The sequence below is a fragment of the Pinus tabuliformis genome, chromosome 2_2, assembly GCF_031772625.1.
Source record: "Pinus tabuliformis cultivar Carrire ecotype Pingquan chromosome 2_2, CPIR1, whole genome shotgun sequence".
In the NCBI taxonomy this organism is placed as follows: Eukaryota; Viridiplantae; Streptophyta; class Pinopsida; order Pinales; family Pinaceae; genus Pinus; species Pinus tabuliformis.
The window spans coordinates 135,943,375-135,954,025 of record NC_142300.1 but is presented as its reverse complement, the minus strand read 5'-3'; the positions used below and the strand labels follow the sequence as shown (position 1 = coordinate 135,954,025).

The 10,651-nt window shown below is 44.9% G+C and overlaps 2 non-coding genes across 2 annotated transcripts in view; both read right to left on the bottom strand.

Moving 5' to 3' along the window:
* Positions 1–850, bottom strand: part of LOC149191678 (25S ribosomal RNA) — a 3,400-nt gene extending 2,550 nt beyond the window's left edge. The window contains exon 1 of the ribosomal RNA XR_016255220.1: positions 1–850. This exon is cut by the window's left edge and continues 2,550 nt beyond it. This is a non-coding gene — a ribosomal RNA (25S ribosomal RNA).
* A 213-nt stretch (positions 851–1,063) lies between these two features.
* LOC149191677 (5.8S ribosomal RNA) lies at positions 1,064–1,217 on the bottom strand. Its single transcript, XR_016255339.1, has one exon. It is a non-coding gene; the product is annotated as a 5.8S ribosomal RNA (ribosomal RNA).
* Between the last annotated feature and the right edge of the window lie 9,434 nt (positions 1,218–10,651).

Sequence of the window (10,651 nt, the reverse complement as noted above, 5' to 3'; positions counted from 1 at the left end):
TTTGGCTTCACCCTGCTCAGGCATAGTTCACCATATTTTGGGTCCCAACAGGTGTGCTCGCACGTGAACCCTTCAAATAAGCTTAAGGTTGGTCGACACTGCACCCCCCTAAAGAGGGGATCTTGCCCGTCAGCTTCCTTGCACCTCGCGGGTTTTTAAACCTACTGACTCGCAAGACTCCTTTCTCTGTGTTTCAAGATGAGTCAAATGGAAAGCCTACCAACCAACACCATGAGTGCACAGGTGCACACGACCTGCCATAAGGGCACATGCTTCACTCCTCAACCACCGCAACAAAAAAATGACAGACAGTAATCCACCCATGCTTATGATGATGCAACAACCCATGTTGGTTTGCACCTCAAGTCGAGTGGTGGACCAGCCTGAGCCATTCCACATCCGATCGAGAGGCATCAACAGCCTCCATCCTCTTCCCTCCTGGCAAGTTCAAGCACTCTTTAACTCTCTTTTCAAAGTCCCTTTCATCTTTCCCTCGTGGTACTTGTTTGCTATCTATCTCTCACCCGTATTTAGCTTTGGAAGGAACTTACCACCCAATTAGGGCTGCATTCCCAAACAAATCGACTCGCCGACAACGCCTCGTGATGCGGCAGGGTCCCAGCCTGACGGGGCTGTCACCCTCTCAAGTGTCCCTTTCCAAGGGACTTGGCCCAGGTTCGCTGCTGAGGTTGCTTCTATAGACTACAATTCAGGCAACGTTGCTGCCCGATTTTCATGTTGGGCTCTTCCCGGTTCGCTCGCCGCTACTAGGGGAATCCTTGTAAGTTTCTTTTCCTCCGCTTAATTATATGCTTAAACTCAGTGAGTGTTCTCTCCTGAGATGAGGTCACAAAGTTGGAGCTAAATCTGCCCTACCCGATGGGAGGACAAGAGAGAGAAAAGCAAGTTCAAGAAATGCCACACAAATCCCACATCAGCTAAGGCTGATTTCCCATCCAAGGGGACAAGATCACCGCTCGCCGACGGATGCCACGAAACATCGCTTGAGGTATTTCATCCAACCACACCATATTGGGCACGGGGAGCGAGTTTGAATGGGATGCGACACCCAGATAGATGTGCCCTCAACCGAGGCCTTTGGCACAAATTACATTCAAAAACTCAATGATTCATGGGATTCTACAATTCACACTAAGTATCACATTTCACTACATTCTTCATCATAAAAACAACCGAGATATCCATTGCCGAGAGTCGTGTCCACGTATTAATGAAAAATCCACCACAACACTAAATAGGGGCACCCCCCACAACAAATGTAAGGCTAAGGGACAAAAGGAGGAAAGGAAGAAAAACACATGAAATATAGAGAAACAAAGGTGTCTACCCCCCTCACATGAGGAGGCTCAAATAGAGAACAATCTCCCCGAGCTGCAAGCCCTCACAAAACGGTGTGAAATGCTTGGAACAAAAATCAAGAAGGACTAGGGTGGCCATCCCGGGAGCTCGCAGTGCTTTTAATCCTTCTTGAATACCTATCCACAACAATTCCCCATTTTCTCCGTAAAGCTAGGGACCAAAAGGAAGAAGGGAAGAAAACAAGGTGAAAGAAATAAAGATCAAACATCGCTACCGGCTCACAAGGGGAGGCTCAAACAAAGCACAAGCCTCCCGATCCCCGTGCATTCACTAAAAATGGGGAATTGAAGGGGATGACAATCGAGAAGGACTAGGGTGGCCACCCTGGGAGCTCGCACTACATTTTTTCCTTCTCGAACACCAATCCACAACAATCCCACCTCTTCTTCGTAGAGCTAGGGGGCCAAAAGGAAGAAGGGAAGAAAACAACATGAGAGAAAGGGATATCAATCATGGCTACTGGCTCACAAGGGGAGGCTTCAAATGGAGAACAAACTTCCCCAACCCCATGCCTTGGAAAAAAGGGGGGAACTACAGGGGCTGACAATCAAGAAGGACTAGGGTGGCCACCCTGGGAGCTCACACTGCATTTCGTCCTTCCTGAACACCAATCCACAATAATTGTTAGACAGTAATTTGTCACTGTCTTCCTCCCAGTCTTCCTGCTGTGTCATGAGTCCAAAATCATTCATGCTCATGCTCTCTAATGTTTCCAAATGACCCACTTTTCCAAAGTTTCTACCTCATCGTGTCTGTTGGCCAAATAAACGCGGTGAAGGGCACTCCACAACAGACCAGAAGTGCTACCATCGTGGAAATACACATGATTCCCGCGATGGTCGAATTTCATGTGCCAGCGCAACTGTTGCTTGTATTTTCTTGCGATGACATGACTAGCTCTATTATGCAATAGCGATGTCAGCACGATAGACCAATTATGTTCCCACGATGATCCAGTTTGGGCGAGTTTGTTCCAACAGTCGGCCTTCCAGATGACTCCAGACCTGGTTGTTGGCCTTGTTTATGTCGCCCTCCTTTCTCTGGCATGGCTGTTCCATCATTTGTGCTACCCTCCTTGGAGATAAGCCCTCCTCCCACCATTCATGGAGACTCCTTCTCCTATTTGAGCTCTCACCATTGCTATGGGCTGCTTGTTTGGAATTCTTAGTCTTTGGAGTGTTGCTGATAGTATTGTGAGCTTGTTAGATAGCTGGTGTGAGTGTGAAAAGTGTGGGATTGTTTAAGAGCTTGAGGAAGATTGTGAAGTGCCTTTGATCTTGTGTGAAACTTGTGTGTGAGAGAGACTTGTAATTTGGGAGACCCATCTTCAAGAGTGAATGCTTGAGGAACATGCTGGCTAGACCCTCTTAAGAAGGCTTGTGACGTCAAGACCTGGGTTGTAAGCTTACTCTGTTTTATATTTAATGCAATCAATGATGTTTTCCTTTGTATTGTATGCAATGTACTAGATAGCTCATGATTTCTTGACTTTATGAGTAAATAGTTCTTTTTTGTATCTGGTTACGTGCTTTGTTGTATTTCCTTTGCTTTGTTTTAGGTTGATTACTCATTAGGAGAAGGAAGTGGAAGCTGGAGTAGCGCAACGGAACTCCATCGACCACCGGTTGAGGTAGGCCTTTAACTTGAACTATTTAAGGAGAATTGTTGTTGATTTGTCCTTTTTTGTGACTAGACCCACTTTAGGGCTAGAGGGGTTGCCTCTGTTTGCAGAGGGAAAATTTTCCTGCATCACAGATTGGCGACTCTGCTGGGGAGCTAGCCTTTTTCCTTTTCTTGTTCATTCTTGCCTTGAGCTTTTGTTTTGGTCTCTTTTCAAGTTTTTGGGGATTAGTTTTCTGTTTTTTGAGTTTCCTGGCCTGGTTTGGGAAATGCTTTATTTGCCTAAAGATTGATTGTTTTGATTTGGGGGTTTTTGGTTCACCAGTTGCTGTTTTTGAACATCATCGTGTTTTTTAACTTAACAGTCGCGCTATCATCACGTCACCCTTTTTGTAATTTGTTGTCCATCACATTATTACACCTAATAGCCGCGACGGTTCTGTAAATCGGACCATAACGGAAAAGGCGTGTACTTCCGCGCTGACATCGCTTTGTTGCTGTGTGTTGTTCTTTATCAGCGCTTTGTTGTTTTGTATTGCCTACACTGATTGCTATAGAATTCAATTTTTTCAATTCTGCCTCCTGAATCCATCAGTCTTGCTAGTCCCTGTTGTTCTCACTTGGTTGATGACTTGTTTTTCACTGTCTAGAGGTTGAGGCACTCTCTTGTGAGCTTTGTTGGATGAATCTTGCCTTTTTGCTCTGTGAACTAGTTTTATTATTTCAAGTCCTTTGGATTAGTTTTGCTTGGTTTCTTGTATGCAAAGATCCGTTTACTACTTGTTGTTGGTTTGATTGAGCCTTCCCCTTTGCTGACTTTTGGTTTATTGTTTAGTGATTGTTATTGGACCAATGTTGGCATTGTTTCGATTTCGCTTCACTACCCGGACATAGATTACAATTATTTGGATCAACCGTTTTTCCACGTTTGTTTGTTGCTTATTGGTTTCTTTAGATTAAAGACATCAAAATCAAAAGATTGCATTTCATTTAGCATGCGAAAGTGAAAGTAAATTTGCATTTCAAGTTGCATATTGAAAAGCGAATGATTAGATCTCTCATTAGTAGTATCTATGCATTTTAAGAATTGATGTCTGCTTGCATTGAGTGACTGTTTGTTGCCTTGGTTTTCCTGGTTTGAGAATGATCTCTCTACCCTCCCATAGGTAGGTGTTCATTGAAGAAAAATGATATTTCATTCATTCTAGCTGCATCCTAGGATCTGTTATATACATACGGTAAGGCCTGAAAATTGAAACATAATCCAAGATCAACTTTAAAATGAACTAAATCAATCTAACAATGCATTGGAACATAACACACACATTTAGAGGTCTAGGCTAGAGACGTGCTCTAACGTTGTTAAACCTAGTCACTTTTGTTTCCACTCAAGGTTGGGTGATTCCTCCTTTTGTGACTCAATAGTGGTATAGTACGGAATTTTGCTCCCACATACCGTCGAGTATATGGGGAGACCCCACTAGGTTATCATCCTTTATCCATAGGAAGCCGTGTCTGCCATCTTACAAGCCATAACGCACCGAACACAGCATTCAGGAAGATTGACTGTCGTACAGAAAGTCCTTGGTTTTCATATGACTGCCAAGGTGTATATGCAGTTTTATGGATTTGTCTAGTAAACCTTTTGCCTAGTTCTCCGGAGTAGTCACTTTTGTTCCTTTTCGGACTCCCTAAAAGAAAAGGTCTATCTGAGCACTTGTCATTTCAGGCTCATTAAACATTTGAAGGAGACTAGAGTCATCTTTTGTCCTTTTCTCGACTCTTTAAAAATGAAAAGGTCAAGTTTTGTTCCTGTGTCTTAAAATTTATTTGGCCATGATTCACATTTACCCAGTTAGATCTTGTTTGCGTTAGCTTGAGTAGGGTCCTTTCTCGTTAGTTTTCCTAGGATCTTTTGAAGTCATAATCCTAGCAGAATCACCGATCCCATCTCTCGTTCCAAGTGACCAAGGGTCTCCTTCCTCTATTACTCTCGAGCTAATAGTTGTGAGTGATACTCTCCCTGTTATTCTGAGTATCCAACTGATTAACCCTTGTGCTCCAGATGACGAGGCTTGTGAAATTCACTGGAACCCCATTTGAGAGCCTTCTAAAGAAGATATCCCTCCTACTCCTCCTGGTGTTTTGGTCCCAATGTCTTCTTCTGCTATGGAGGACACATCCCCTGTCACAAGTGAAGAATCCGTTGTGACGAGCGGTGAAATTCCCACCTCAATGGAAACTACACCTATTCGTATTACCTCTCTTGGTGTTACGCTGCCTTTACACTATAAGGTGTTAAGGGATGTTATGTCTTCTAGGACTCCCTCTACAAGTTCTATATGGTCACACACCATCACTCCGACCTCGGAGTCCTTTATTCCTCAGATTCACAATATGCCTGTCACTTCCATCCCGACTATTCCAACTGTTTGTGTCGCTTCTTCAACCCCCATTGTCAGTGCTGTTACTGCATCCTCAGTTGTGACCGTTGCAGCTGGACCTTCTTCAGGGTCAGCTTAGAATGGCCCATCGGCATCCGCACCCGGAGTTGTTAATCCTACATTAAATGCCCCACCTTCTTCTGGTTCCATTCTAGCAGGGGGGACATACGATCAGTATTTACAAGATGTCCAGCATCCAGACTCACAAGGTCCGTTCCATTACTACGATCCCGTAGGACATCACCTTTACCTTGCCGGATCCTTGCCATCTCAACCTACCATTGAGGTCTCCGTTCCATTATCAGTTGCTTGGGGCACCACCACTTATCATGGAGGCCAATCACTGCCTGTGAATTCTCAAGGACCACCTTATCAAGACCAACCATCTTACATGCAAACCTCTCAAGGGCAGTAGTATTATGGGCAGTCTTATCCAGGGCAACCTGGGGGCCCACAAGGACAACCCTTTCAAGGACAACTTTTGGCCTCTGGTGGTCCATCTTTTACCTATTTTATGCAACCTTCTGGTAATCTGGGACAACCTTACATGCAACAAGGTCAACCTGGTGTCCAGCAAGGTTATCCTTCTAGGCAAGTTGGTCAGCCTCACGTTCAGCAAGGCCAACCCACTGTCCAGTATGGTCAAGCATCTGGGCAGGTCGGTCAGCCTCAAATCCAATCAGGTCAACCAACTGTCCAGTCCGCTCAGCCATCTGGTCTGTCAGGACAACCCTCAGTTGTGCAAGGACAACCCAACACCCAGCAAGCTCAATCTTCTAGGCATATGGGCCAATCTCAATCTCAACTAGGTCAACCTTCTGGCCAAATGGCTCAGCCTCAGTTCTCTCAAGGACATCCTTTTGGGCCTGCTCAACCGGGCACTCAAATGATTGTTGCTTCTCAAGCTCAACCCGGTTTTTAGCCCCGGGCTAGGCCCTAGACCCAATCCAGTCTTCAAATGTAGGTTGGATCTCGATCTCAACCGGCCTATCAAATGCAACCTGCCTCTTAGGCTCAGTTTGGAACCCAACCACCTTATGGTTTCCAAAAATCCCAAGGGCAAATTCAATTTTCCCCGTATCAAAATTATCAACAACTGCAGGTAAGTCTTTATCAGAATTACCAGCAACCTTATGTTTCTCCTGCAGGCCAAGTTGGTAATCAATGGAATGCTGGGGGGAAAATCTAGGGTCAGCCATCCTATAACCCCTATGGAAAAAATCCATATGGACAAAACCCTCCGGGGCCAAATCCGTATGGACAAAATCAATGGGGGCAACCGCCAGCTCACTGGAACTCTAGTACTCCTTCCTATCCATAGCCCAGATGTCCTTTAACCCTCAATTACCCTTCTTAGTGACGTTAGAATTACCGAATGTGTCCAAACTGACCAATGATCCTATTCTTCATAATCCGTATTGGCCATCGGTTCCAACTAAGATCCCTAGTGATTGTCCCAAATTCGATGGTAAGGCTAGAGAAGATCCCCAATCTCACATCATGACTTATCATCTATGGTGTTTATTGAGTTCGTGACTTGATGATTCGATTCGGCTTCGCCTTTTTCAAAGGACTCTCAATGGCTCTGCTGCTAAATGGATATTGAGTTATCTCGCGGATCTTTTTAGGATTTTAACTCGTTGGCTATGGCATTTTTAACTCATTTTCAGTTGCCGATTCGATATGAAACGGGCACACACCTCCTGACATCCTTAAAATAGACAACAGCTACGCATATCTTTGATCATATCCATGAATGGAGATGGCATCATCATTTAATTAAGTTTTGGATTCCCGATCAGCTTCTCACCGACTGGTTCACGACTTCATTCGTCGGTCCGATAGCATGGGACATTACTATGGGGGCATGTGTAACTGAAGAGCAAGCTATTGTGCGTGCTCAGTACCTTGACTTGGTTTACTCCTAGTTTGGTACGTTATATGATTATTTGCCTGATGCCCTGAGACCAGGAACTTCCAAAGCCCCGCCAACACCATCTGTTGATGGTATCATTGGTTCCGTTAATCCGCCTTCAAAGAAAACTTCCGCAAACCCTGGGAAGCAAAAGTCGAATGCTCCAAATGAAAATACTTCTCAGGCTGTATCTAATTCTGGTAATACTTCCGAGGTTAACACCGTCTGGTCCAACATGGTGGGAAAAGCCTCGAAAGGAAAGAAGAAGGGAAAAGGAAAGAATAAAGTGGATCAACCTAAGCAGGATTCCCCTAAACCTCCACCCGAGGAAGGCGCCAAACGCAAGCCCAAGTACCCTTGTCTTATCTGTGACGAGGATCACTATACCAAAGACTGCCCAAGGTGATCTGAAGTTAGTAGTTTGTTGAAAGGTGCTCCTGGGACTCCTGTTGTGCTTAAAGAACCTTTTCCCTCAAGCAAACACAAATGGTGGCTGATCCATCTCAACCCTCTTCTTCTTTCGCTTCTCAAGTATTTATGGCTAGGGCAATTCCTGTCCACATCAGTACTCAGGCAAAATAATATCCATCGCCTACCGGGAAAGAGCCTGAGGTCCCCTCTAGCGCTCCCCCATCCAGTTCTGGTCCACTCCATATTGAGAGACCTAGCACTGAGACACCCATTCGACCCCCTCCGAAAGGTGTACTCCGGAAATCTTCTTACAACCCTAATACTCGTGCTGCCTAGCACTACAACATCATTGAGGACTTAGCCCAGGCTCTGTTAGCTATGTTTGCCTTAGAAGTACTCCAGAGCTGCCCCTCTCAGAGGAAGTCCTTGCTATCGGCCATCGATGGCATAGACCCGGCTGACTCGGATCTGATTAATTTTGACCTTCAAAGCCATATACCGAGACTGCCACACCAAATCGCCTTCCTCATACAAGTCATTATCAATTCCAAAATGATTCATCGTATAGTCATTGATGAAGGCACCTCAACTTACATCATGTTGGAAGGTTATTGGTTCTCCGACGCTAAGCCAGTCTCCTACAACCTTGGAAGCCTTTGATGGGAGAGAATCTCGTCCTTATGGTATACTCCAATGTTTGTCCATTTCTTTGGAAGGGAAGATGGTCAAAGTGGAAGTTGAAGTTGTTGATGCTAATCTTACCTACAACCTCCTTCTCAGACATAGCTGGACATACGCCATGCGAGCCCTGGCTTCATCCCTATTTCGTGTCATCCATTTCCCTCATCAGGGGAAGATTGTCACTGTAGACTAGCTATCCTTCTTTGCCTCCTCTTCTGAAGGCAACGTGCCTTTTGTGGAGAATACCTCTACCCCATATGAGAGTTTGGGAGCTGGAATTTTTAAATATCCTACCCTGATGGGTGTGTTTTCACTCCCACCTCCTAACGTCACTCCTATCAACATGATTTCTGTTTGCTTTGATCCGTGGGTTCTTCACCCTGCTGATCAGGTAGAATCTTGGGGCAATGAGATGTCATTGAGTCCTACCGAGCTCAACTACGTTGAAATTGTTTCTGCATCAGCTCCCCCTTCTGAACTTGCTCCTTCGAGTAGGGATCCCGACTCGTACGCTCATTCCCCTTGGCTTGGAGATGACACTTCTTCGGATCCTTTAAAGAAAATATTTCCTTCTGATGAAGCCATTATCGAGACTATGTCTCTCGAGGAACCCCCTTGGTCTAATCATCACCATCGTTCCTCGTTTCTCCCTGCCCATCGGGAAATGCTTACCTGTCTTGAGCAGTTTGCTCCTTGTCTCCCATCTCAACCCCTTCAGACACCCATTCAAGTTTATCAAGTGACTTCTAAAGGAAATATGGGAAACATCATGCAGACCTAGCCCATCAACATCTCTGTGAAACCAGGGATTGTCGAGCATATTCATGTTGGAGTCACTTGCACTCCGGAGGAAATTCAGCTCTGTACCGATATTTTTCACGAATTTCGTGATGTCTTTGCTTGGTCCTACGAAGAAATGCCCGACATTGATCCTAGCATAGTGGTGCATGAGATACCTACGTATCCAGGTGCTAAGGTTGTTTGTCAACGTCTACGCTCCGTGCACCCCTGAAAGGCTGCAGCCATTAAAGCAGAAGTTGAAAAGCTTCTTAAGGCTGGTTTTATTTACCCCATCCCACTCATAGATTGGGTCTCCAATATTATCCATGTGAATAAAAACAGGGTACCATTCGAGTCTGTGTTGATTACCATGATATTAACCGGGCCTGTCCCAAAGATAACTTCCCCACACCCTTCATTGTCAGCTCATTGATGAGTGTGCTGGGAGCGAAATGTATTCATTCATGGACAGTTTTTCTAGGTATAACCAGATCAATATTGTGCCCGCCGATCAGCACAAGACTACCTTTATCTGTACGTGGGGCACTTTCACCTACAAAAAGCTCCCTTTCAGTCTGAAGAATGCCGGTGCTACCTTCCAATAGGCAATGTCCTATGCATTCTATGACATTCGTCTCATTGTACAACCGTACCTGGATGATCTACCAGCTCATTTATCCAAATGCCAGGACCATCTCGCTCATCTTCACAAAATATTTCTCCACTGTCGACACTACTGCATCAGGCTTAATCCTCATAAGTGTGTCTTCTGTGTTGAGTCAGGCAGACTGCTCAGGTTTATCGTCTCCCGAGAGGGCCTCCGGTTGGATCTCCTTAAAGTCAAGGCTATTTTGTACTTGAAAAAGTACTATGCGTGAATTCCATGCACTTTGGTTTGTACATACACGTGTTTTAGCAGGGGTGTTGTGTGTGTGTGTTTTCATGTTTTTGGCTTGGTGTGAAGGCATGTTTGCCGCTTATTGTGTCTTTTGCTTCTTGTGTAGATGTCTGGTACACCTTACGTTGGTTTCGCTAATGGTGCCTACTGCAGTACCCGCAATTTGTCCTCTGCGGCATGGGTGATCTACGATCCTCATGGTGAGTTGATAGATCTTCAAGGTGTGTGTTTAGGTTGTACCCCAAACAATGTCGCTAAATATAGTGCTGTGATTGAGTTATTGGCCGAGGTGATTAATCTCGGTATTTGTACATTGGTTGTGAACCTGGACTCTCAACTTGTCGTCGACCAGCTCAATGGGCGATATTCCATCAGAGACCATCGCATTTTAATGTTGTATTTACATGTTAAATTGTTAGAGAGGAATTTTGATTTCATTACATATCAGCATATTCCACGAAGATTGAACACGTTAATTGATGCATTGGCTAATCATGTATTAGACAGACATTTTCGTAACAT